We start from the raw sequence: 15,738 nt of genomic DNA on the forward strand, positions 1-15,738 counted from the left end.
TCTGCATGGTGATTGGCCTAGCAAAGTGTGTCTGTGAAACCGCTGAAGCAGCTAACTTCTTAGTATAAATATGCCCAGAAATACACAATAAATGTCTCAAGATGCACCACTTCTTGAGTCCGTGCCATCATTCGCTACAAGTTATCTAAAAGGAATTGCTGCTTTCCTTTGGGAGGACACTTGAGTTGTGTGATGTGGATGGTATTGAAGTAATCCAGGTTAAAGGCTCTTAACAAGGCTCCTGTCTTATTTTGAGCTAGCTGAGGGCACTTCTTTAGCGCTGAACACTGGAGTTTTCTACAAAATAAACTAAAAATACTTGGGCTTTTTTGTAATGGCTGCTTTTTCCCATCTTTGTTAAATGCCTCCTACATTCGCAAAATGGTTTCAGATTCCTAATGTTTTGCGTCTGGTGCTCACTGTCCAGTTAATCAAGTGCCATCAAATCTACTTGCATTTCTGCTAATTTATACATTTGGTTTCATGCCCTGAATACAGTTTCTGTGAAATGAAGAGCTGTGTGATCAGTAAAGTCATTGCGCTCCTAATCAGAATATACAAGTAACTTACCTATTTCCCATCATATTTTACTGTGAATTTTCCTTCTGGGAAGGGTGTAAGCATTTTTAGCCTGTTTTTCAATAAGTCCGACTGTGCAGGATGTGTAGGCAGGGTGTACCTTGTGCATTTTCACCAGTGTAAGAAGTTACACATTGGAAGAGCCAACAAATTCTAACTCCTCTGAAGCATTACTTCTCCCAGGGTTGCCATCAGCATCTGTTGCTATGTTGGTAGAGTCAGCCAGGATGACTTGCATATGGCAGTACTAGCATCGTGTTGTCCCAGGAGTTGAAATGCAGGCTTGGAAAGCCTAGTCTAATCCAAGGCAAAAATAACATGTAAAGGAAGGAAATGGGAGGTACCATGATCTTGTTTTAATACTGTATGAGAGTATTAGATGATGACCAGAGTCAGCTGCATGTTAACCTTTTTGAAGTGTAGGTATTTAATAGATAACAGCATCTCTGCGGGTCATCAGCAAGGTTTCTGGCATGATCTGTACCTGGAACTGCTAGCCTGTCTAAGCTACAGCTTCCACCCTTGCATCTGCTCTGCCTGAAGGATGGTGTTGGTCCAAACTAGTTTCCCCAGCACCTGCTTGAGGGCCAGAGGAGTCAGCTGGGGCACTTCTGGTTTGTGCTGGCTAATGTGAGTGTGTAGGAGCACCCACGAAGACTCCTGCTTCTCCAAATGTCTGATGGAGCTAAGACAGACCTTTGTACATTGTATGGATTGGAGGGGGTGAACAACTTTCCCACCCATGTTTCCTGCTGAGTCCTTACTTTTAGGTGCTTGTGTACAGCGTGTGGGATAGGAAACTAGCTGACTGCAAATGCCACTGGTATTTTATAGGGAGTTTCCACTCTGTATGGGTACAAACAAATTACTGAAGCTGTGGTGAGGCCATTAGGCATCAGAGGCTATTTTGCTCTTCCACCTGAACCTTAGCTGTAATTCCTCTCCTCCTCTCAGCCCTGCTTTGGGACTGGGACCCAGTTTAGGCTTCCCTGACCCAGAGCAGAGAGGGCTTTCCAGGTGCCACCTGATAACTTAGGTCAGAAGGGACCTCTGGAGGTCACCTAGTCCAGCTCCCTGCTCAAGCAGGGCCATCTCCAGAGTGGGATCGACTGCTCAGGACCTCTGGCTGTGCACGCGTGGCTCCCCGCTGGCTACGCCAGGCTCTGACATGTCACCCGGGTGTGCTCCTGGCACTCCGGGCTCCTTGCTGCATGGGTGTGCAGGGTGGCCACCTGGCACTGCCCTCGCCATGGCTCAGAGGAACGAGCTGGAGAAAAAAAATGTTTCCCGTAGCCTCAGCAGCCCATCAGCCAACATGCTGTGGCTAAGGAATATAGTGTGGTATGGTAGCAGCTTTGGAAAGAGACTGAAGTTTGAAGTGTGAACTGGGTTTGGGCTTCTTTTGCTTCTATGAGGTTTCCTTGCAAATGTGGATGGACAGAACAGGAAGGATCAGACGGCAGGACAGCAAGGACGGTGCTGTCATGTTTTGCTGAGCCAGAGATGCAAAGTTGCATCAAGTTCACTGCTACTTAATTTTAAAAAATGACTTAACAAATTAAGTTGGAAATGAGTTAAATGAACTATGAAAGCTTCCCCTACCCCCATCTGAGGTGAAAATGTTGGAAAGCTATTTCAAATATTTAATAAAAGAGAGACATTTGCTAGTAGCTCTGTTGAAGTTTTAACTTTTAATACTGAAAATTCCACTCCGGTGCCAGCACAGTTAGTATCATGGATTGCTGCAATTAAACCAGTGCCTTAAGTTATTCATAATACTCTTTCTGGGCAACGTTCCCACCTGCTTAATCTTTGCTATACAAGTGTTTATTAGAACTGACTGTTGAAAAACGCCAAGCTAAATCGGACACTAAAAAAAATCAATATGATGCCCTAAACTGGTTTAATATGTCTTTCCTCCTCAATAATCCCACACGTTACTGATTTATTTGCTGTAATGAACATGCCATTCAACCGAAACAAGATTAGCTGCTTAAACCACAGCATTAAGCACAGAGCAACTTTAATGCTGCTTTATGTTTCATTGTAATGCTTGGCACTTACAGTGGTGTCTCTTTCTTTCCTTGGTAATAAAGAGTTTGTGTGAGGATCACCAAGGGCTCTGGAGTGTTGTGTTAAAACACACGAAGCAGTAAATTTGAATCTGGGTTGCAACGCGGCAGCTCCTTCATCCAAACCTAAGTGGAAGCAAACTGGTGAGCAGGATTAATGCATGAGTTTATATTTCCTGCAGGATTTTTCCAGGGTTAACCGTGAAGTAAATGGCTTATGTCAAGTTGATCTAGGTTAAGACAGAGGGAACAGCCACTGGCAATCAGAATATTCTCTTGGGCTTTATTCTTTTTTTTTTTTTAACAGTCACAATTGAAACAGTCACAATTTTCTGTGCTGTGGGAATGTGAACTGCAAGGAGCCGGTGTCCTGTTTTTGCAGGGGGGAGTGCTAGGGTAAATGTGATGACTGGCCTTTTCAGAGCAGCATATTAAAAAAGGGGCAGGGGAATAGGAGCGATACCAGTATGTCTACCTGGCTTAGGGCATGGGCTGGATCAGCCTCACCTGCTGGTCCTCAGAGAGTAAGAGCAGCTCTGCTTCTTCAAAGGGAAGCAAAGGGGGCTCAGCTGGAGAAGGCCTGAGCTGGCAGGACTGATGTTGGCACAACTTCACTCGGTGGTAAAACAACTAGGTTGTAACTGAGAAATCACAAAGTGTGAAAAGAGAATGAGCTCTGGTGGGCAAATAGTTAGCTGCCTTAACCAAACTTGTGTGTGTGTGTGTGGCGGGTGGGGGAGTCGGTTTGGTTTGGTTTGTTTTTTTGGTCCAGATTAAATGGCCCGTGAGAATTGAAAGAGAAGGATACGGTGGCCGAACATACATTTTTAAAACCTGAGGATCCTGAATTCTACCAAGAATCACTTCTTCAGCTTGTGTGCATCTCTCCCTGCTGGGGGAATGAGGAGCTGCCAGAAAACGCACAGTGAAAGTATGTAACAGATGAACATGAGGGGTGAATGATGGCTTGTTCGATTAAACCCAGAGAGAGGGAGTTTGGCGGTTAGAGTTCATGAGATTTCTCAAACCGAGTCCCTTCAAGGCTGCACAGTCAATTTTGCTCCTGTAAAAAGTCCTCAAATCGGCCAGCTCTCCACTTTTGCCTATTGTTTGAGAGCACCTCCTACAGAAAAAAAATCCTCTCTATCTCTGGAAAATGCAGCAACATTCCTGGATCTACAAGCCTAACTTTCTGAAGGATGTGGGTTTTCCTGGAAATTCAGCTATCCAAGCTTAATCTATGCTCGGTTCTATTTAATTTGCACTGTGTGCCAAATTCAGAGTCTGAAAACTGTAAGCTCTCCAGTTTCTAGGTAAAGCTCTGTACCTGTGTTTCTACTACAGGAACAATCACTAGATGCAAGTCTCCAGATTCAATGGGTTTAGCTTAGGGTTTTGAGCCTTTCCTCTGCCATGAAAGGATTGCTTTAGATAACTACCTTCCCTTGTGGCGGATTAACAAGCAACTTGTATTTACCAGGTCATCAATATGTTTTCAATAGCTGTAAAAACTGAATTTTCCAGAGACACTGTCTGCAGTGCAATTTCGTATTTTTTTTTCCTTTGAAAGACTATAATGAGCCACATGTGTATATGTCAGCAGCTTTTTTGGGTGTTGGCGTCAAACAGGAGCTTCAAAGTATTGCAGAAGCATGCTGAGTTGAGGGCAATCTCTAAAACACTGGAAAAGAGAAAAATGTCAGAAGCAGTGTGCTTGCACTATCCTGGAATAGTTTTTCAAACGTGGGGTTGTGTTTCTGACTCCAGAAAGTGCATCTGTCTATCTTCTAGTGCCTGCTGCTTTTCCTCCAGCTGAGCAGAACTGAGCATCTAAAATGTTCTAGTAAAAGGAGAACCGAGGGATTCAAAGCAGCTATTTCTGCAGGAGGAAACACACTCTGAAAGTCTGTTAGGAAGAGCAGCCTTATTTTACATTGCTCTATTTAAAAAATAACACAAAGTTGTTTCCAGAACACCTGCCTGAAGAGTGAGTGCTGGCGTGCAAAGAGGGGGCCAGTGAGTGATGGCAGAGATAGTAGCTTGCCATCGATATGACACTTTTTCATGGAAAACCAGACTCTCAAGCTGAATGGGCTGGAGTGCGCTGAATGGAGCATGTATGCTGGCTGAGGGAAAATACCTTCCCCAGCAATGGGTTTAAAGTTAGTCATGTGGTGAATCGTAACAGTCAAATGTTATTTCTATGAAATATGAGGACAGTGTCTTTCTTCTTAGTTACCAGAAGCCTCCCCAGCACCACTTGCTGGCACTGCCCAGACAGCACAGGTGTAAGTGAGGATTGCATCTGGTCCCTGTGACTTCTTTGCTTTGCATTACAGCAGACTGCTTCACTAGTGCATAATAAGCTTTTTTTTGTGTGTCCCGTTACATGGATAAGCAGTATATAAGGACACATCATTATTGCAGCCATTTAGGTCCACTCATAAACTCCCAGGTTCATATTTTATTTAAGAGTGAGTGGTCTCCTAAATCATGGCAATGGAGGCACTCAGACTGGTGAGTCTGGTGTCCCAGCGAATGCCTGGAGGCAGGACAGCTAGAAAGAAAGGAATGAATGAGCAAGAGCACAACTGAGCGAGGGAAAGCAGGACTGAATAGTCCTGGGAAAGTCTCTACTCTGCCTTAGCTTGTATAACGGGGACTTACACAACACGTAACCCAATCTGACCCTGACCCTGACAGTGTTCAGGAACTATATTTTTACTAAGATTAAGCGTTTTTTTTTTTTTCCCCCGGAACAATTTGCTTGGCTTTCAGTTTGCCTGTTGGCTGTCTGTCTGGCATGGCCAAGGCAGCCTCCATTCACTATGCCTCTTCATTTCAATGATATTTAGCCCGCTGCCCTTTGCAGCAAGCAGCTGCCCCTGCAATGTTGCACAGCCGCATCTCCCAGGAAAGGCGACAGGCAGGAGCTCATCAGTGACCACAAGTGGTGGCTCTTCTCCTTATTTAACAGCACTGTTCAGGGAAAGGGGGAAAAATATAATAAATATAACAATACTCAGTGTAGTGAAGCAACTGTAAGCTATTTTATCTCCAAAAAAACACCAGGGGCTGCTGGTGAACTACAACTTTTGCCAAAACACAGACTTGCAGCGCTGCCTGTGTTGCCCAAGACATCAGCGTGGGACTGGTGGACGTAGGGCCCGGTGCTGGGGCATCCCTGATGGCACAGGGTGCCTCTGCGAGGGCACCATGAGCCCTCTCCCCAGGGACACGGGAGAAGCTGAGGCATCCCAAAGTCTCACCCTAGGCTATAGGTCCAGCTGTGGGACACCAAAGGCTCGTTGAACTGAGTTAGTGATGGGAACCTGCAGTGCTGACCTGGCAATGAGCTGCTCTCCTCAGCGAGGACACAGATAACAGGGGCAATGTGAGCCAATGCATCCACCTGGATATTGGCTGGCCCAGGCTACTTTTCTGTCCCAGCTTTAAGCTGACTGGTTTTTACTTGCTCTCATCTCACCCCCAGCCCTGATGTTTTCCTCGTGTCTCTGCTTGTGGCCACAGCACCACTGTGTCCACAGGACCCAGCAGTCTGAACTACTGATGAGCTGTGCCAAACCCAGCAGCTTGGTGCAGACCTGCAAATGGAAGCTATTTGGAAAAATGAGCATCTTTCCCCATATTTCTCTGTGATGGCTGACCCCACACCTTTGGCATCCATGGAGGAACAGCTAGGACATCTGAAGGGAAAAATTATAACCATGTGTGAACAACTTTTCCCATTAGTGACTTGGGAGTCTGAATCCAGCCTTCAAAATATGGCAGGCTCCGGAGCCTAAAACCCATCAACCAGCAGTACAGTGTAGCATTCCAACAGCCAAGGCACATCGAAAGCAGGACACGGGCTCTTACAAGCCTTAGCTGTTGCTGAAAAATTTACCTTCCCTTTTACTTTTAAGGTATTTTTGAAAATACTTGGTCAAGTTCAGCCCTAAAATGGTTTCTAGTTCATGTTTCTCAGCCTTACATCAGCATTACGTCAACTGATAGTCAACTGATAGCCCTTTCTCTAGTGGAGCTTTGAACTCTCCTATTCAAGGACTGCTGTATTGGGTGTGTGACCTTGCTTTTCCCAGTCACCTCTTGTGGCACCCTTCAGCACAGCCTGGGGAGCCCCTGAAGGCTGCAAACCGTGGCTCCAGTTCAACCACAAGCTGTGAGTGTCAATGCAAGGGTTGGAAGCTGGACACCTGGGACTGGTGCTCTGAGCCAGACCATCTTCACCATCTGTAACTGTTTCTTCTGGGTTTAAAATCTATGAGCAATGCCTACAAGGTGTCCTCCTGTGCTCCCAGGCCTTGGTGTTACGCCTCTCAGCTATGAAGTCTGTGATCGCTCCTGGTTCTTTCAGCTTGGCACTGCTGCAACATGTTGGAGTAATATTTGCCATCTCAGAAAGGCTTCTGCACCCTGAGGTTCCCATTGGAGCTTTAATATTCAAAATCCTAATTCAAGCAGGATGGGTGCAGCTTCCCGTAATTTCATCAGATGGCAACTAGCTTCTCATGATAATGCAAAATTTACTACAGCAGCTTTCCCTGAGGAAGCGTTATTCAGCTGACTGAGGGGGACAGCAGGGTCTCACAGTCAGTAGGTTGGAAAGCAATGACAAGTCCAAAGCCGGGAAGGGCAAAATAGACTATCCAAGATGAAAGCAAGCGCACATAGACTGTTATCCAAAGTGCTGAGCAAAGATGGTCTCTCAGCCGAATCACTGTAACACTTGTTATTTTGCAGCACAGGCAGGTTGTGGCTTTGTATTAGGAAGCATCATTTATCCCGCACTGGTACCAAATGCTTCAAAAACAGCTTTACACCTGAACATGGAGATATTCTTCCCAATAGCACATTCAACACTGAGTCAAAGTTCCCAGGGACTGAATATTATAAATACTTGAGCTCTGCAGAGCCCTACAGGGTATGGAAGCCCTTCTTAGCTAGCAGACGCTGCTCCTTCATGTTACTGTGGCGTGCAGCTGAAAGAAAAACTACACGCAAAGCTGGCAAATACTCTTTAACAGGGCACTTCCTAAGCAGAGAGCTGGGAAGGTGCTCTCTTGCTCTCGCTCGGCCTGAGTTTGTATGATGAAGCAGCGCTGACAGTTTTCCCTCTGCAGAAGCATCTGGCCTCCCTTTGCAACTCACGCACACCCCAGACTCCCTTCCCCACACGGCTGTGGTCGTGGACGGGCATCCTGAGCACCGCTGGAGCCCAGCACCAGGCTCCTGCCACACAGGCTCCTGTGCTGGCGCCAGGCTTTTGCCAGGATTTGCGTAGCATGTGCTGGCATACAATTCGATGTCTGGGGTGCTGACGGGAGCAGCGATCGCTGGCTGTACCCCGAGTAGGGGCTGAAGAGCCCTGAGAAGCAACATTGCCAGCACAGAGGAATTCGCATCTGCTGGGCTTTGCTGAGGAATGTGCAATGGCAGGAGAGCGGGGAGCCGCTGTTAACAGGGCACCACTGAGCAGGCTTCCCTTGATTATGACTTTGCTGTCATTTCTCTTGGTGGTTTCTTAATGAAGCCCTGCCCCAGGTGACTAGGGAACAACAGCAACTTTTTCGCTTCTTATTCAGAGGGATATCCACTTACTTTAGTTCAAATGAAAGTAACTCCCACAAGAAACTAAGAAGTAAAACCATATGTTCTTTGCTTCCTATCCGCTCTTCAGAGCAAATGTAGCTCTGGGATGGATACCAGGACTCTTCTCGGTTGTGTATCACCTGCAGGCTGGTTAACCATTGCAGCAACAGACCCGTCTGGCCGGCAGCCAGCTGTCTGGCAAATACATATGTAACCTAAAGCAAAGAAAAAAGCATATGCTGATCCCTCACCTACCTCCATCATCTAAGATGTACAGATTTTGCTGCTGCTGTGTCTACAGGTTTATATGCAAAACTGTCCTGTAACCAGGAACTCGGCAGCATGGCCGTTCGAACCGGGATGCCAGGTTGTGACTTATGTATTCGGTGTCTGAGCTAACAGTTCTGTATCATGTATGAAATCTTGCAGGCATCTAATCTAGGCAAAATCATATATTCCTATTTGCTATGGGTTGTATTTATGAACATTTCAGTTTAAGATCTGCACATGCTTTTCCTGAAGTGTTTGTTGACCCAGCTCAGAGGGGTCTGAAGGAATAGTACAATCCTCTATATAACCAGAGCAGAAATTAAGCTTTGTGTTGTCGTGATGGTATGACAGCATGAAACTCTCATTTTTAACACTGGAAACTCATTCCAAGGAAACTATAAGCATAAGATAAAATGGACATGTATAAAGGTGACAGACAAAAATATTTAAAATATATATACATATCTATCTATCTATCTATCTATTTTTCCTGCTAGGTGCATCTTCTTGATTTCAGAGCACATTACTTCTTAGCTCCTTTACTGAGTCAGAGGATGAGTGAAATGGGGACATATAGATGAATTCTATATGCACAGATTGTCTAATTTACTCACTTCCAGGACCTGAGGAGGAAGATGAGAGAAGAGGAAAAAAATCCGGACATTGTTACTTATATGTGTAAGAGACCCCTTCTTACCCATTGTTAGAAAAAAATGTATATGCTGCTAAATGGGAATAAAAAGAGCATAAATTCCAGTCAGATGTGCCTCTCGTGAAAAATGACTAATTAAATGACATTTGTAGCTTAAAAATAGATCTTGCTTTAATAGGAAAATATTTTAGAGGTCACTGAAAAAGAAATCAAAAAACAGGAGCGATGAGAGAGTATGTCTGCTGGCTGCAACCTGGGTTTTGTTATTTCTTAGAAGTAAATCTCATTTTGGGGGCAGCTTTCCTGAGCAGCAGTAATACCTAGCACATGCACAATGGCTCTGCTCATACAGACAAGTGCTGTCTGGGGCTTACAAAGTGCCCACAGAGGTCAGAAAACAAGCGCTGAGCAGGGGATAGATTAATTCAGTCTCTCCTGACCCTCCGACAAACCCTCCTGCACCCATCGGTTTCAGAGAAGCCCACAAAAGATTTGCTCCTGGGGAAGCAGAAGTGTTCCTGCTACTGCTGTGAGTTTTTTTTTTTTTATTTTGGGGGGGGAATGAAATAATAGCGAGCGCTTTTGCTAATGTATCGGATGGTGGCAGTTGTCCCGGTGGGTCCCGCTGCCGGGGGCAGCAAGCCCGGCAGTCCCGGGGGAGCGGAGGTGCCTCTCCCAGGACAGGGTTTCTCCCTTGCCTCCCTCGCCAGTGGGTTGCCCCTGCTTTGGGGATGCACCCCACGCAAGCCTCTACTGGTCCCTGGGAGAGAGCGAGGACCGCTGATGGCCCTTGGAAGATGGAGGCTGCCCCTGGAGGAGGCAGAGGGGCAGGTCTTGCAAAAAAGGTCCCCAGCTGATGCTGCTATGAGTTTCTGTGCCGCTAGCAATGAACACCTGAGGAGAGAGCAGGTGTTTAGCCCATGGAGGATAACATTAATTATCCCAAAGATCAAACTGGTGGAGATGCTCATCTCCCAGGAGCCGCAGTCTTTATGGTTGCTTGAATTACAACTTTTCTGGCTTACTCCGTGCTGGCCTCCATGTGTGAGTGAAGCAAAGGCTTCACGTCCCCGTAGCCTGTCCCTACACATCCATGGGAGCATCATGGACCAGCAAGATCCTTTCAGCTGCCCTTACCTGGGCGAGCTGGAAACCATCGTGGCCATTTCATAAACAGAAAGACTGAGGCAGGGACTTGACATTGCTTCCTTGTGGTGAGCTGATGGCAAAACCAAGGTAGAAACACCCAATGCCCTGGACTCATCATCCCTCCAGCCCAGTGCCTGGACCTCCTGTGGCAGCTGTGACCTTGGGAGATGACACATTGATTGGCTTCTCATTCTCCGGGGAATTGGGATAATGATGTCCAGGAGTGTCCCTGCAAGACTGTGCCTGAAGCCATGTTGTGCTATTGCCTCTAGTAAAACGTATGAACAGAAATAAAAACTCCAGATCTAATCTGAATGTATCATGTATGGAACAGCTTGAAAATCATCGGAAACTATCAGCCTTCTGCACATATTGGCCAACCCCTGTACTTGCACGGCCCTTGGCAGGTCTGAGACCACTTGGGAGAGTCCTACCCAGTGGCGCAATGCAGGACCGGCTCACGCAGTGGCGGCCTTGCAACCTCCAGATTGGGCAGTCTTTGAGTACAGAAGAGGGCCTGCTTGGATAAACGTCTTGTGTTGCTGACACGCATGTCCTGGGCATCCTTAGCTTTACAGGAAAGGCCTTTAGGGTCACAACCATGTAAGAGCAATGCTAAGTTAAGAAAATAAGAGCTGCCATTCTGGGTCATCTCTAGTCCAGTATCCTGCGTCCACTATGCCCACTAGTTCTTGCATGATGAGAAAGACTAAATAACCATTTCCCATTCCCATTCTTCGTGCTGTTTGTGATTTCTATAAATCTTTGTTATTTCTCCTCTTCAGTTATTCCAGTAGTGCATATGCCCCAAACAGATATTTCTCAAACCATGTGCCTGAACACCTGCAGGGTGGTTTTTTTTTTTTTTAATATTTATTTCGTATACTGGAAACATGAAAAGGATTAATGCAAAGGAGAAACGTTTGATCTCTTTGACTAAATAACCATATCAAAAGCTCTTTTCAATGCCTTTTGTTGAAACATATAAAAGTCAAGAACTCCCAGGCTGCTAGCTAATACATCAGGGTGTATGGGCCAAATCGTTGCCCAGTGCAAGCTGACGTCACTCTATTGATCTCAAGGGATATGAACCGACTTACACCATGTCTGTATTCGACCTCTATGGATCAACAAGATGTTTGTATGACCACTACTGTTGTATGTTCTGCAAAGAAATAGGAAGCTGTGCTTGAAAAATCTGTGGGTATCTTTGAGAAGAAAAGCTAGCTCCCAAAATAAAACAAATATTATCACCAAGAGAAACAGACAGAGCTTGTTTATAGGCTCTTTCAGATTATTAACAGAAAAGAAAAACAGGAATCCCTTCTAAAAAAACTAGAAGTATTTTTTTTTATTTGAAACCTCACTTTGAACACTCAGATTTTGACTTCCTCTTTTTTTTCCAGCAAAGGTTGCTTCCTCATATATGGGATATTCCCTTCAGTTCTCATTATAATAACAGCAAAACTAGGCTACAGTAAATTCTCACCTCCTGACCCAAATCAATGGTTCAAAGAGAAAAGAAGAGGTTTCTTACTGTAGTTTTTCACCTTGTATTTTAGTTCAGAGATTTGGAGGGGTACTAAAAAAGGCCAATATAGAAATATTACGGTGCTTTGCAGCTGCAGTGTGGTTGTTGCGAGGAGCAGGAATTGCCAGGCTGCTGGAGCTGCCGGGCCACTGCGAACGCTCACTCGACACCGTGGTTTAATATCAGTGGTCATATGGGTCCCCCAAAACAACCACAGGCTACTTACCACAGCCTTGTGCCATGAACCAAGGCACTCTCTGGCCTGGGAACTGCCACTGAGCCTGAAGGTTGGCAATGCTGAAGAAGTTGCTGCCTAAATCAGGAGGTGAGTGAAGGGAACATGGAAGCTCAGAGAGGTGCATGGCTTGCTCAAAGTCATGTATCGTGGCATCTTTAGAGATATTTGTTCAGAGCAGGCCAGCTGGCAGTGGTGGGGCATGTATAGCCTAGCTCCTGGAGTCTGCATGATGAAAGAAACTTCTTATTATGTCCTGTAAATGCCTTCTTCTGTCTGCTTTTCACACAAGTCCTTAGTTTTTCACTTGAGTGCTTCCTTGCAGCTACATCCAGCCCTCCACTTGCTGCTGCTGCTATGAGAACCTGTGGACATGGCTTTGAAAATTCATCCAAGATCGCTCTGTGGGCCAGAGACAGGTTTCCAAATCCTGTGCTGCAGCCACTCATCGCTATTGCCTCATACCCTGTTCTTGCTTCTTTCACTCTTTCTGAAGGTCTCTGTCTTGTCCTTGATCTCTAAAGACAAACATTGTAAAGCAGAATTGGTCTAAAGTAGAAGAGTGTCTCCTTCCCTGCAAATGATGTGAGTAAGTGCAATTATAATTTAAAAATGTGTTCTGATTTTTTTAAGTGTCTACACTGCCTACAGTGAACTTGGCAAAATTAAGCATCTGGTACCCTGGCCTAAAGCCATCCCATCCTCTTGCAATGGGGGATGTAAAGATCAAAACCAAACTGACCAGCACTCCAACACTGTTTTCATTCCAGAATCAAAGCTCTTATTTCATGCAAGCTTTAAAATGAGTCCAAATCTCAGGATTGTTATAAAAGCCATTAAGCGGTGACACATCAGGTAGATGTGTGCATAGGTTCAATGCAGCACTGAAATCGGAGCCCTGAGTGGGGAGCAGCTGGATCCAACCCTGCTGCAAGCAAGCAGCAGCACTGGACAACAGCACTGGGTCAGCCAGCAGCATCTCTGTGAGCACAGGAAATATCAATGTCCATGGAGTGGTGATTTGACTTGTTTTTTTTTGGCATTTTATTGGCAGCTAACCACTCTCAAATGCTTAGTACAGCAGAAGATGCCTTGTTCCTCTTCCCCAAGGTGACCCTACACTGACCTGCTCGGTAACCCCCTTTTACTGGACTCCAAGCCGGCACTCCATGCTCTGAGAGGTGTCATGCAAACACCATTTCTGTCACAGCCCAGCAGTTGGGTTCTCTGTGATCTTGGGCTGTGACAGCTAAATATGCATTTCTGCCCCCATCCCTGCCACCTGCAGGTCACTGAACCATGAGAGAAGCTGTCCCTGCTACTGCTGCTGTTGAGTGACCTTCAATGCCTATTGTAAATGTGAGATGGTTAAAGGCATGCTCTCAACCCGGTATTTCAACAAAGTCCCCCAGCAAATAAGAATAATGCAAGCCCATTTCTTAGCTTGGCTTTGTGTGGAAAGCAAGCTTGCACGCTTAGGTTCTGCGTAAATGTGTGTGTATGAATGCCGGCAACTCCCTTGTAACTTTTGAGTCTATTGGCAAATCTCAACCAGATTAGACTGAGGGGGAGGAGACACGTAGAGAAACAAGCTCCTACGAGTTTTGTGACAAAAGCAGCTGAGAAGAAGAAAGCAACCCTAGAAATTATCCCTCAGAGAAAGGCAGCAGCCTGAACTCGCTTACTATTAGACATGACAAAAACCTATGTGACAGAGTCCATACAAGTCAAAACTGCATGAAAAGCTTCAGTCAAGGTTTGCATCTTTGCAGGCATCAGTATCAACCAACCATGAGGCACCAATGTGGCTTCATTCTTTCCAATGCTCATGCAACTACTTAAGACAATGAGCTGGTTCTGGTTTATATTCAGGTCTTTTTGTGCCACGCTGACAGCACAAGGGGCCCTCCTGGCCAGGGTACGATTGCCAGAGTGGTGTAAAAACAAATTAATCAGCCCAGGACAGTACTGGAACTACCCATCTTCAACAGGATCTTGGAAAATTGCAGACCATTAGAAAATAAATGTATGTGCCCACAGTACTGACTACCACTGTATTTCTGGAATACAGAATGATTTTCTTTACCCTTGGTACCAAGGAGTTTTATGCTGAATTGACGGAATAAGACTTTTAGGCACAGTGATTTCCCTGAAAGATTAGGAAAGTCAAATATTTCCGAGGATCTCTATCATGTCTGAACTCTCTTTATCCCGTGCATGAACTACTTTTTTCTTTTTAAACCAACAAATGCGCTAAAGCTGAACCTGACGTTTTGTCTCCCAGCTGTTGCTGTTTAGCTGCTCTCCTCTCTACCTAAAAACTTTTTTTTTTTTTTTTAAAGGAGAGAGCCTGAGAGAGGTCAGATGGAGCATAAGTGCTCTGCTTTTTTCTTTCATTAGCACAAGTGATGGCTACCCATGGATTTCAAATTTGTTTCAGCTCTTACCGGGAACTCTTTGCAACGTGAAGCAGGGACTGATTGTCGGTGAAGAGGCTCTGCAATAACAAAGACAGAAGTCATACGCCTCTGCTCTGACACAGGAGCTGTCAGAGGTGATGTCACCAACAGCTGATCCATCATAAGACCTCTGGGGAAAGCCAACGGGTGCCTACTTGGGAGTTTCTAGTGTGCTGCTCCCTGCTAGTTTGTGCTTGGAAACAGATTGACTAACATAATAGAGTGATTTTTGTAATCTGTCATAATACCATAAGCTACAGATCCACAGACTTTGACCCCTCACAGGTATAATGAGCTCTTTTATTCAGCTGCACATGCTCTCTCGATGGGGGACAGAGAGCGGGCCTTTTTCTAATTATATATCCAAAGCATATGTTTTGCCCAGAAATGAAGCATTATATTCATTAGTAAAATCCTATAAGCTAGGCTCTTTTTATTAGCCAGTTAACTAATTGACAGTTAAGCACGTGTATTAACATCATGGTGTAACCATGCAGTCACTTAATCTGACGGCTTTATTAAAATCATAGCATTGCTCTTCTAAGTTGCTGGAGTGTAAGGTTCTAGCATTTGCATTATAAACCTTGACGTTTGGAAATGTATAGCTCAGCAGTAAAAAATTCAATATAACATCATACAAAGTCTCAGCCTAGTGGCAGTTTCTGTTAATCCTTTGACAGGGTTGGAGAAGAGAGCTAAAAGTCTTTGCATTGTTCTTTTAAAATCTGCTCAATCAATTTTAAGTAGGCTTTAGGAGTGCACAAAAACATATGGCGGTACGTTTTCTTTTACCCTTGCTAATTCAAAAAATGATCTCATAGCAAAATGCAGATCATTACACATCTCAAGGAATAATGTGAAATGCTCAGTGCAGTTCAAGAAGGGGGGTGTATGCCAGGGAGAAGGGGGAACCTAAGCACAGCTGTGAATATCTCACTGAATAGAGCCCGTCCATTTGCAATGGGAGTTTAAGAAGGTAAATGAGCTGTATACGAAAAAGCTTAGAAAATAAATACTGGTAATAGAATCAGTGTCATCGTACTATGACAACATTATACAAATCAATCTATATGTCCTCACCTAAGTAATGACTCTCTATAGCAGTCCATGTTTGAAAAGGTGTGGTCACAGATTTATGTCACTGAGTGTTTTTGTGAGGAATAATAATAAAAACTCTA

The sequence above is a fragment of the Apteryx mantelli genome, chromosome 3 (assembly GCF_036417845.1).
Source record: "Apteryx mantelli isolate bAptMan1 chromosome 3, bAptMan1.hap1, whole genome shotgun sequence".
In the NCBI taxonomy this organism is placed as follows: domain Eukaryota; kingdom Metazoa; phylum Chordata; class Aves; order Apterygiformes; family Apterygidae; genus Apteryx; species Apteryx mantelli.